The 13,140-nt window shown below is 39.3% G+C and overlaps 1 protein-coding gene across 1 annotated transcript in view; it reads left to right on the top strand.

The window, feature by feature from the left end:
* The first annotated feature begins 506 nt into the window (after positions 1-506).
* LOC140169303 (uncharacterized) overlaps positions 507-13,140 on the top strand; it is a 30,279-nt gene continuing 17,645 nt past the window's right edge. The window contains exon 1 of the mRNA XM_072192561.1: positions 507-641. The gene's annotated coding sequence lies outside the window, so the exon portion shown is untranslated. The remainder of the gene's footprint in view (positions 642-13,140) is intronic.

The raw sequence follows: 13,140 nt of genomic DNA, 5'->3' as shown, positions 1-13,140 counted from the left end.
ACAAATTCACAAAATGCAATATTTAAGTTTTAAACTATGTCCTCAGTTTGCTTGTTTGGGTCACAAATACAAAACAAAATCTATAAACAAGAGCAAATTTAAATCATTCTCTTTGACTTCTATGATGTCAGTATGTCACTTCTTATCAATTCCAAATATGGAATAGAAAAACAAGTTTTCTATTTTGAAGAATTCTAATTGTTTTCAATCCATCAACTGCACTGGAAGTCTGCCTTAAAGGAGGATGGTCTGATTATAACATTACACTTTTTCTTGGTAGAATGACATTGACCCCCATTCCCTACCTATGCAGCAATTGCAGACTTTACGCAAAGCAATAGAACAATACAGATTGAAAGAAACTTAACAAATAACTAAAGAAATACCGCTCGATCAAGTTCAGTAACCTGTCATGGTTATGCATGGTTCATTGGTTTGATTTTGGTAACCCGTTATTTGTACATGTAGTATTTATTAATATATTTACATGCAATTTACGGTGTAGCTGTACCCTACTTCCTCATTTAGTACTCTGGTCATGTTCATGTTTACCCCTGGCTCAAGCATACATATGCACACCTCTATACTCTGCATATCAAATATCTACAGCAGCCTTCATGTTTGACCAACTTTTTCTTGGGGTAAGTCATATTAATTATCATAAAATATATAATTCTTTTTACTGTGCTTTTACTGTGATTACTAAATTCACGCATATATAGTTTTAAAGGGAAATATCAAACTGTTCATGCACACATTGAAATGACTTTAATATGCAGCATCAGTCTTCATTCATGGAATAAAAACTTGAAGAATGGTTCAAAATAATGACAAGTGCCATAACTATAAAATCAAGGACCTATTATTGTACCCATTAATAGTTACTGCTTTTAAATAGGTGTTATTTCATGCAATCTTATTGTTCCAAATTTTGGAAACAAAGTCCATTTTTTCAAAATCCCCCAAAAGGTCAATTTTTTTTTCAAAGTCAGCCCCCAAATAAATCCTGGTTACGGGCATGTATACAAACATGGTGGGTTAAAATGACATGTATCCAACTGTACAGTATAGAGGCCATGCAGCCAAAAGTGATCCATTTAACGGTTTTGTAGAACAGATGTTTCAAATGTACAAATCATATATCAAAATGTTCAGAAGAGAAACTTTTCTGCCATGTTGTCAAATCTGTAATAAGTGTTATTTCATATGCATTCTTATAGTAACATATTTTTGTGTACCATATACATACATGGTAGAAATAACATGTATCCAACTTACAGTATAGAGGCCATGCAGCCAAAAGTGATCTTTTTAACGGTAGGACAGATGTTTCAAATGGACAAATCATATATCAAAATGTTCAGAAGAGTCTGGAGAAACTTTTCTGCCATGTTGTCAAATCTGTAACCCCCGCGAGTTCTATTCCGTTTCCATGGCACAAAAAAGAGGAAGCCCGAGGTGCAAACGTCATAGAATAGACTTTCATTTAAAGTATAAACCGCAATATTTTACCCTTTATGTTGACGGTAGTAGCAATTAGGTATGGTGTCAATCGCCATAGTATATATGTCACCTGTTCAGTGATACATAAGTGATCGCTCTCAGCAAGCATCCCGCTAATATTTTACCCTTTATGTTGACGGTATAGTAGCAATTAGGTATGGTGTCAATCGCCATAGTATATTATGTCACCTGTTCAGTGATACATAAGTGATCGCTCTCAGCTAGCATCCCGCTAATATTTTACCCTTTATGTTGACGGTATAGTAGCAATTAGGTATGGTGTCAATCGCCATAGTATATATTATGTCACCTGTTCAGTGATACATAAGTGATCGATCTCAGCTAGCATCCCGCTAATATTTTACCCTTTATGTTGACGGTATAGTAGCAATTAGGTATGGTGTCAATCGCCATAGTATATTATTATGTCACCTGTTCAGTGATACATAAGTGATCACTCTCAGCTAGCATCCCGCTAATATTTTACCCTTTATGTTGACGGTAGTAGCAACCAGGTATGGTGTCAATCGCCATAGTATATATTATGTCACCTGTTCAGTGATACATAAGTGATCGCTCTCAGCTAGCATCCCGCTAATATTTTACCCTTTATGTTGACGGTATAGTAGCAATTAGGTATGGTGTCAATCGCCATAATATATTATGTCACCTGTTCAGTGATACATAAGTGATCGATCTCAGCTAGCATCCCGCTAATATTTTACCCTTTATGTTGACGGTATAGTAGCAATTAGGTATGGTGTCAATCGCCATAGTATATTATTATGTCACCTGTTCAGTGATACATAAGTGATCGCTCTCAGCTAGCATCCCGCTAATATTTTACCCTTTATGTTGACGGTAGTAGCAATTAGGTATGGTGTCAATCGCCATAGTATATATTATGTCACCTGTTCAGTGATACATAAGTGATCGCTCTCAGCTAGCATCCCGCCAATATTTTACCCTTTATGTTGACGGTATAGTAGCAATTAGGTATGGTGTCAATCGCCATAATATATTATGTCACCTGTTCAGTGATACATAAGTGATCGCTCGCAGCTAGCATCCCGCTAATATTTTACCCTTTATGTTGACGGTATAGTAGCAATTAGGTATGGTGTCAATCGCCATAATATATTATGTCACCTGTTCAGTGATACATAAGTGATCGATCTCAGCTAGCATCCCGCTAATATTTTACCCTTTATGTTGACGGTATAGTAGCAATTAGGTATGGTGTCAATCGCCATAGTATATTATTATGTCACCTGTTCAGTGATACATAAGTGATCACTCTCAGCTAGCATCCCGCTAATATTTTACCCTTTATGTTGACGGTAGTAGCAATTAGGTATGGTGTCAATCGCCATAGTATATATTATGTCACCTGTTCAGTGATACATAAGTGATCGATCTCAGCTAGCATCCCGCTAATATTTTACCCTTTATGTTGACGGTAGTAGCAATTAGGTATGGTGTCAATCGCCATAGTATATTATGTCACCTGTTCAGTGATACATAAGTGATCGCTCGCAGCTAGTATCCCGCTAATATTTTACCCTTTATGTTGACGGTATAGTAGCAATTAGGTATGGTGTCAATCGCCATAGTATATTATGTCACCTGTTCAGTGATACATAAGTGATCGCTCGCAGCTAGCATCCCGCTAATATTTTACCCTTTATGTTGACGGTAGTAGCAACCAGGTATGGTGTCAATCGCCATAATATATTATGTCACCTGTTCAGTGATACATAAGTGATCGCTCTCAGCTAGCATCCCGCTAATATTTTACCCTTTATGTTGACGGTAGTAGCAATTAGGTATGGTGTCAATCGCCATAGTATATTATGTCACCTGTTCAGTGATACATAAGTGATCGCTCTCAGCTAGCATCCCGCTAATATTTTACCCTTTATGTTGACGGTAGTAGCAACCAGGTATGGTGTCAATCGCCATAGTATATATTATGTCACCTGTTCAGTGATACATAAGTGATCGCTCGCAGCTAGCATCCCGCTAATATTTTACCCTTTATGTTGACGGTATAGTAGCAACCAGGTATGGTGTCAATCGCCATAGTATATTATGTCACCTGTTCAGTGATACATAAGTGATCGCTCTCAGCTAGCATCCCGCTAATATTTTACCCTTTATGTTGACGGTAGTAGCAACCAGGTATGGTGTCAATCGCCATAGTATATTATGTCACCTGTTCAGTGATACATAAGTGATCGCTCGCAGCTAGCATCCCGCTAATATTTTACCCTTTATGTTGACGGTATAGTAGCAATTAGGTATGGTGTCAATCGCCATAATATATTATGTCACCTGTTCAGTGATACATAAGTGATCGCTCGCAGCTAGCATCCCGCTAATATTTTACCCTTTATGTTGACGGTATAGTAGCAATTAGGTATGGTGTCAATCGCCATAATATATTATGTCACCTGTTCAGTGATACATAAGTGATCGCTCTCAGCTAGCATCCCGCTAATATTTTACCCTTTATGTTGACGGTAGTAGCAATTAGGTATGGTGTCAATCGCCATAGTATATTATGTCACCTGTTCAGTGATACATAAGTGATCGCTCACAGCTAGCATCCCGCTAATATTTTACCCTTTATGTTGACGGTATAGTAGCAATTAGGTATGGTGTCAATCGCCATAGTATCTTATGTCACCTGTTCAGTGATACATAAGTGATCGCTCTCAGCTAGCATCCCGCTAATATTTTACCCTTTATGTTGACGGTATAGTAGCAACCAGGTATGGTGTCAATCGCCATAATATATTATGTCACCTGTTCAGTGATACATAAGTGATCGCTCGAAGCTAGCATCCCGCTAATATTTTACCCTTTATGTTGACGGTAGTAGCAATTAGGTATGGTGTCAATCGCCATAGTATATTATGTCACCTGTTCAGTGATACATAAGTGATCGCTCTCAGCTAGCATCCCGCTAATATTTTACCCTTTATGTTGACGGTAGTAGCAATTAGGTATGGTGTCAATCGCCATAATATATTATGTCACCTGTTCAGTGATACATAAGTGATCGATCTCAGCTAGCATCCCGCTAATATTTTACCCTTTATGTTGACGGTAGTAGCAACCAGGTATGGTGTCAATCGCCATAGTATATTATGTCACCTGTTCAGTGATACATAAGTGATCACTCTCAGCTAGCATCCCGCTAATATTTTACCCTTTATGTTGACGGTATAGTAGCAATTAGGTATGGTGTCAATCGCCATAGTATATATTATGTCACCTGTTCAGTGATACATAAGTGATCGCTCTCAGCTAGCATCCCGCTAATATTTTACCCTTTATGTTGACGGTAGTAGCAACCAGGTATGGTGTCAATCGCCATAGTATATTATGTCACCTGTTCAGTGATACATAAGTGATCGCTCTCAGCTAGCATCCCGCTAATATTTTACCCTTTATGTTGACGGTAGTAGCAACCAGGTATGGTGTCAATCGCCATAGTATATATTATGTCACCTGTTCAGTGATACATAAGTGATCGCTCTCAGCTAGCATCCCGCTAATATTTTACCCTTTATGTTGACGGTAGTAGCAACCAGGTATGGTGTCAATCGCCATAGTATATATTATGTCACCTGTTCAGTGATACATAAGTGATCGCTCTCAGCTAGCATCCCGCTAATATTTTACCCTTTATGTTGACGGTATAGTAGCAATTAGGTATGGTGTCAATCGCCATAATATATTATGTCACCTGTTCAGTGATACATAAGTGATCGCTCGCAGCTAGCATCCCGCTAATATTTTACCCTTTATGTTGACGGTAGTAGCAACCAGGTATGGTGTCAATCGCCATAGTATATTATGTCACCTGTTCAGTGATACATAAGTGATCACTCTCAGCTAGCATCCCGCTAATATTTTACCCTTTATGTTGACGGTATAGTAGCAATTAGGTATGGTGTCAATCGCCATAGTATATATTATGTCACCTGTTCAGTGATACATAAGTGATCGCTCTCAGCTAGCATCCCGCTAATATTTTACCCTTTATGTTGACGGTAGTAGCAACCAGGTATGGTGTCAATCGCCATAGTATATATTATGTCACCTGTTCAGTGATACATAAGTGATCGCTCTCAGCTAGCATCCCGCTAATATTTTACCCTTTATGTTGACGGTATAGTAGCAATTAGGTATGGTGTCAATCGCCATAATATATTATGTCACCTGTTCAGTGATACATAAGTGATCGCTCGCAGCTAGCATCCCGCTAATATTTTACCCTTTATGTTGACGGTAGTAGCAATTAGGTATGGTGTCAATCGCCATAGTATATTATGTCACCTGTTCAGTGATACATAAGTGATCGCTCTCAGCTAGCATCCCGCTAATATTTTACCCTTTATGTTGACGGTAGTAGCAACCAGGTATGGTGTCAATCGCCATAGTATATATTATGTCACCTGTTCAGTGATACATAAGTGATCGCTCTCAGCTAGCATCCCGCTAATATTTTACCCTTTATGTTGACGGTAGTAGCAATTAGGTATGGTGTCAATCGCCATAGTATATTATGTCACCTGTTCAGTGATACATAAGTGATCGCTCTCAGCTAGCATCCCGCTAATATTTTACCCTTTATGTTGATGGTAGTAGCAACCAGGTATGGTGTCAATCGCCATAGTATATTATGTCACCTGTTCAGTGATACATAAGTGATCGCTCTCAGCTAGCATCCCGCTAATATTTTACCCTTTATGTTGACGGTAGTAGCAACCAGGTATGGTGTCAATCGCCATAGTATATTATGTCACCTGTTCAGTGATACATAAGTGATCGATCTCAGCTAGTATCCCGCTAATATTTTACCCTTTATGTTGACGGTAGTAGCAACCAGGTATGGTGTCAATCGCCATAGTATATTATGTCACCTGTTCAGTGATACATAAGTGATCGCTCTCAGCTAGCATCCCGCTAATATTTTACCCTTTATGTTGACGGTAGTAGCAACCAGGTATGGTGTCAATCGCCATAGTATATATTATGTCACCTGTTCAGTGATACATAAGTGATCGCTCTCAGCTAGCATCCCGCTTATATTTTACCCTTTATGTTGACGGTATAGTAGCAATTAGGTATGGTGTCAATCGCCATAATATATTATGTCACCTGTTCAGTGATACATAAGTGATCGCTCGCAGCTAGCATCCCGCTAATATTTTACCCTTTATGTTGACGGTATAGTAGCAATTAGGTATGGTGTCAATCGCCATAGTATATATTATGTCACCTGTTCAGTGATACATAAGTGATCGATCTCAGCTAGCATCCCGCTAATATTTTACCCTTTATGTTGACGGTAGTAGCAATTAGGTATGGTGTCAATCGCCATAATATATTATGTCACCTGTTCAGTGATACATAAGTGATCGCTCTCAGCTAGCATCCCGCTAATATTTTACCCTTTATGTTGACGGTATAGTAGCAATTAGGTATGGTGTCAATCGCCATAGTATATTATGTCACCTGTTCAGTGATACATAAGTGATCGATCTCAGCTAGCATCCCGCTAATATTTTACCCTTTATGTTGACGGTAGTAGCAACCAGGTATGGTGTCAATCGCCATAGTATATTATGTCACCTGTTCAGTGATACATAAGTGATCACTCTCAGCTAGCATCCCGCTAATATTTTACCCTTTATGTTGACGGTATAGTAGCAATTAGGTATGGTGTCAATCGCCATAGTATATATTATGTCACCTGTTCAGTGATACATAAGTGATCGCTCTCAGCTAGCATCCCGCTAATATTTTACCCTTTATGTTGACGGTAGTAGCAACCAGGTATGGTGTCAATCGCCATAGTATATTATGTCACCTGTTCAGTGATACATAAGTGATCGCTCTCAGCTAGCATCCCGCTAATATTTTACCCTTTATGTTGACGGTAGTAGCAACCAGGTATGGTGTCAATCGCCATAGTATATATTATGTCACCTGTTCAGTGATACATAAGTGATCGCTCTCAGCTAGCATCCCGCTAATATTTTACCCTTTATGTTGACGGTAGTAGCAACCAGGTATGGTGTCAATCGCCATAGTATATATTATGTCACCTGTTCAGTGATACATAAGTGATCGCTCTCAGCTAGCATCCCGCTAATATTTTACCCTTTATGTTGACGGTATAGTAGCAATTAGGTATGGTGTCAATCGCCATAATATATTATGTCACCTGTTCAGTGATACATAAGTGATCGCTCTCAGCTAGCATCCCGCTAATATTTTACCCTTTATGTTGACGGTAGTAGCAACCAGGTATGGTGTCAATCGCCATAGTATATTATGTCACCTGTTCAGTGATACATAAGTGATCACTCTCAGCTAGCATCCCGCTAATATTTTACCCTTTATGTTGACGGTATAGTAGCAATTAGGTATGGTGTCAATCGCCATAGTATATATTATGTCACCTGTTCAGTGATACATAAGTGATCGCTCTCAGCTAGCATCCCGCTAATATTTTACCCTTTATGTTGACGGTAGTAGCAACCAGGTATGGTGTCAATCGCCATAGTATATATTATGTCACCTGTTCAGTGATACATAAGTGATCGCTCTCAGCTAGCATCCCGCTAATATTTTACCCTTTATGTTGACGGTATAGTAGCAATTAGGTATGGTGTCAATCGCCATAATATATTATGTCACCTGTTCAGTGATACATAAGTGATCGCTCGCAGCTAGCATCCCGCTAATATTTTACCCTTTATGTTGACGGTAGTAGCAATTAGGTATGGTGTCAATCGCCATAGTATATTATGTCACCTGTTCAGTGATACATAAGTGATCGCTCTCAGCTAGCATCCCGCTAATATTTTACCCTTTATGTTGACGGTAGTAGCAACCAGGTATGGTGTCAATCGCCATAGTATATATTATGTCACCTGTTCAGTGATACATAAGTGATCGCTCTCAGCTAGCATCCCGCTAATATTTTACCCTTTATGTTGACGGTAGTAGCAATTAGGTATGGTGTCAATCGCCATAGTATATTATGTCACCTGTTCAGTGATACATAAGTGATCGCTCTCAGCTAGCATCCCGCTAATATTTTACCCTTTATGTTGATGGTAGTAGCAACCAGGTATGGTGTCAATCGCCATAGTATATTATGTCACCTGTTCAGTGATACATAAGTGATCGCTCTCAGCTAGCATCCCGCTAATATTTTACCCTTTATGTTGACGGTAGTAGCAACCAGGTATGGTGTCAATCGCCATAGTATATTATGTCACCTGTTCAGTGATACATAAGTGATCGATCTCAGCTAGTATCCCGCTAATATTTTACCCTTTATGTTGACGGTAGTAGCAACCAGGTATGGTGTCAATCGCCATAGTATATTATGTCACCTGTTCAGTGATACATAAGTGATCGCTCTCAGCTAGCATCCCGCTAATATTTTACCCTTTATGTTGACGGTAGTAGCAACCAGGTATGGTGTCAATCGCCATAGTATATATTATGTCACCTGTTCAGTGATACATAAGTGATCGCTCTCAGCTAGCATCCCGCGAATATTTTACCCTTTATGTTGACGGTAGTAGCAATTAGGTATGGTGTCAATCGCCATAGTATATTATGTCACCTGTTCAGTGATACATAAGTGATCGATCTCAGCTAGCATCCCGCTAATATTTTACCCTTTATGTTGACGGTATAGTAGCAATTAGGTATGGTGTCAATCGCCATAATATATTATGTCACCTGTTCAGTGATACATAAGTGATCGCTCGCAGCTAGCATCCCGCTAATATTTTACCCTTTATGTTGACGGTATAGTAGCAATTAGGTATGGTGTCAATCGCCATAGTATATATTATGTCACCTGTTCAGTGATACATAAGTGATCGATCTCAGCTAGCATCCCGCTAATATTTTACCCTTTATGTTGACGGTAGTAGCAATTAGGTATGGTGTCAATCGCCATAATATATTATGTCACCTGTTCAGTGATACATAAGTGATCGCTCTCAGCTAGCATCCCGCTAATATTTTACCCTTTATGTTGACGGTATAGTAGCAATTAGGTATGGTGTCAATCGCCATAGTATATATTATGTCACCTGTTCAGTGATACATAAGTGATCGCTCTCAGCTAGCATCCCGCTAATATTTTACCCTTTATGTTGACGGTAGTAGCAACCAGGTATGGTGTCAATCGCCATAGTATATTATGTCACCTGTTCAGTGATACATAAGTGATCGCTCTCAGCTAGCATCCCGCTAATATTTTACCCTTTATGTTGACGGTAGTAGCAACCAGGTATGGTGTCAATCGCCATAGTATATATTATGTCACCTGTTCAGTGATACATAAGTGATCGCTCTCAGCTAGCATCCCGCTAATATTTTACCCTTTATGTTGACGGTAGTAGCAACCAGGTATGGTGTCAATCGCCATAGTATATATTATGTCACCTGTTCAGTGATACATAAGTGATCGCTCTCAGCTAGCATCCCGCTAATATTTTACCCTTTATGTTGACGGTATAGTAGCAATTAGGTATGGTGTCAATCGCCATAATATATTATGTCACCTGTTCAGTGATACATAAGTGATCGCTCTCAGCTAGCATCCCGCTAATATTTTACCCTTTATGTTGACGGTAGTAGCAACCAGGTATGGTGTCAATCGCCATAGTATATTATGTCACCTGTTCAGTGATACATAAGTGATCACTCTCAGCTAGCATCCCGCTAATATTTTACCCTTTATGTTGACGGTATAGTAGCAATTAGGTATGGTGTCAATCGCCATAGTATATATTATGTCACCTGTTCAGTGATACATAAGTGATCGCTCTCAGCTAGCATCCCGCTAATATTTTACCCTTTATGTTGACGGTAGTAGCAACCAGGTATGGTGTCAATCGCCATAGTATATATTATGTCACCTGTTCAGTGATACATAAGTGATCGCTCTCAGCTAGCATCCCGCTAATATTTTACCCTTTATGTTGACGGTATAGTAGCAATTAGGTATGGTGTCAATCGCCATAATATATTATGTCACCTGTTCAGTGATACATAAGTGATCGCTCGCAGCTAGCATCCCGCTAATATTTTACCCTTTATGTTGACGGTAGTAGCAATTAGGTATGGTGTCAATCGCCATAGTATATTATGTCACCTGTTCAGTGATACATAAGTGATCGCTCTCAGCTAGCATCCGGCTAATATTTTACCCTTTATGTTGACGGTAGTAGCAACCAGGTATGGTGTCAATCGCCATAGTATATATTATGTCACCTGTTCAGTGATACATAAGTGATCGCTCTCAGCTAGCATCCCGCTAATATTTTACCCTTTATGTTGACGGTAGTAGCAATTAGGTATGGTGTCAATCGCCATAGTATATTATGTCACCTGTTCAGTGATACATAAGTGATCGCTCTCAGCTAGCATCCCGCTAATATTTTACCCTTTATGTTGATGGTAGTAGCAACCAGGTATGGTGTCAATCGCCATAGTATATTATGTCACCTGTTCAGTGATACATAAGTGATCGCTCTCAGCTAGCATCCCGCTAATATTTTACCCTTTATGTTGACGGTAGTAGCAACCAGGTATGGTGTCAATCGCCATAGTATATTATGTCACCTGTTCAGTGATACATAAGTGATCGATCTCAGCTAGTATCCCGCTAATATTTTACCCTTTATGTTGACGGTAGTAGCAACCAGGTATGGTGTCAATCGCCATAGTATATTATGTCACCTGTTCAGTGATACATAAGTGATCGCTCTCAGCTAGCATCCCGCTAATATTTTACCCTTTATGTTGACGGTAGTAGCAACCAGGTATGGTGTCAATCGCCATAGTATATATTATGTCACCTGTTCAGTGATACATAAGTGATCGCTCTCAGCTAGCATCCCGCGAATATTTTACCCTTTATGTTGACGGTAGTAGCAATTAGGTATGGTGTCAATCGCCATAGTATATTATGTCACCTGTTCAGTGATACATAAGTGATCGATCTCAGCTAGCATCCCGCTAATATTTTACCCTTTATGTTGACGGTATAGTAGCAATTAGGTATGGTGTCAATCGCCATAATATATTATGTCACCTGTTCAGTGATACATAAGTGATCGCTCGCAGCTAGCATCCCGCTAATATTTTACCCTTTATGTTGACGGTATAGTAGCAATTAGGTATGGTGTCAATCGCCATAGTATATATTATGTCACCTGTTCAGTGATACATAAGTGATCGATCTCAGCTAGCATCCCGCTAATATTTTACCCTTTATGTTGACGGTAGTAGCAATTAGGTATGGTGTCAATCGCCATAATATATTATGTCACCTGTTCAGTGATACATAAGTGATCGCTCTCAGCTAGCATCCCGCTAATATTTTACCCTTTATGTTGACGGTATAGTAGCAATTAGGTATGGTGTCAATCGCCATAGTATATTATGTCACCTGTTCAGTGATACATAAGTGATCGATCTCAGCTAGTATCCCGCTAATATTTTACCCTTTATGTTGACGGTATAGTAGCAATTAGGTATGGTGTCAATCGCCATAATATATTATGTCACCTGTTCAGTGATACATAAGTGATCGCTCGCAGCTAGCATCCCGCTAATATTTTACCCTTTATGTTGACGGTATATAGTAGCAATTAGGTATGGTGTCAATCGCCATAGTATATTATGTCACCTGTTCAGTGATACATAAGTGATCGCTCGCAGCTAGCATCCCGCTAATATTTTACCCTTTATGTTGACGGTAGTAGCAACCAGGTATGGTGTCAATCGCCATAGTATATATTATGTCACCTGTTCAGTGATACATAAGTGATCGCTCTCAGCTAGCATCCCGCTAATATTTTACCCTTTATGTTGACGGTAGTAGCAATTAGGTATGGTGTCAATCGCCATAGTATATTATGTCACCTGTTCAGTGATACATAAGTGATCGCTCTCAGCTAGCATCCCGCTAATATTTTACCCTTTATGTTGACGGTAGTAGCAATTAGGTATGGTGTCAATCGCCATAGTATATTATGTCACCTGTTCAGTGATACATAAGTGATCGCTCTCAGCTAGCATCCCGCTAATATTTTACCCTTTATGTTGACGGTAGTAGCAACCAGGTATGGTGTCAATCGCCATAGTATATATTATGTCACCTGTTCAGTGATACATAAGTGATCGCTCGCAGCTAGCATCCCGCTAATATTTTACCCTTTATGTTGACGGTATAGTAGCAACCAGGTATGGTGTCAATCGCCATAGTATATATTATGTCACCTGTTCAGTGATACATAAGTGATCGCTCGCAGCTAGCATCCCGCTAATATTTTACCCTTTATGTTGACGGTATAGTAGCAATTAGGTATGGTGTCAATCGCCATAGTATATATTATGTCACCTGTTCAGTGATACATAAGTGATCGCTCGCAGCTAGCATCCCGCTAATATTTTACCCTTTATGTTGACGGTATAGTAGCAACCAGGTATGGTGTCAATCGCCATAGTATATTATGTCACCTGTTCAGTGATACATAAGTGATCGCTCTCAGCTAGCATCCCGCTAATATTTTACCCTTTATG

Source organism: Amphiura filiformis, chromosome 14, assembly GCF_039555335.1.
Source record: "Amphiura filiformis chromosome 14, Afil_fr2py, whole genome shotgun sequence".
Classification (NCBI taxonomy): Eukaryota; Metazoa; Echinodermata; class Ophiuroidea; order Amphilepidida; family Amphiuridae; genus Amphiura; species Amphiura filiformis.
The sequence above is the reverse complement of the archived record's forward strand: the minus strand, read 5'-3'. Positions and strand labels throughout refer to the sequence as shown.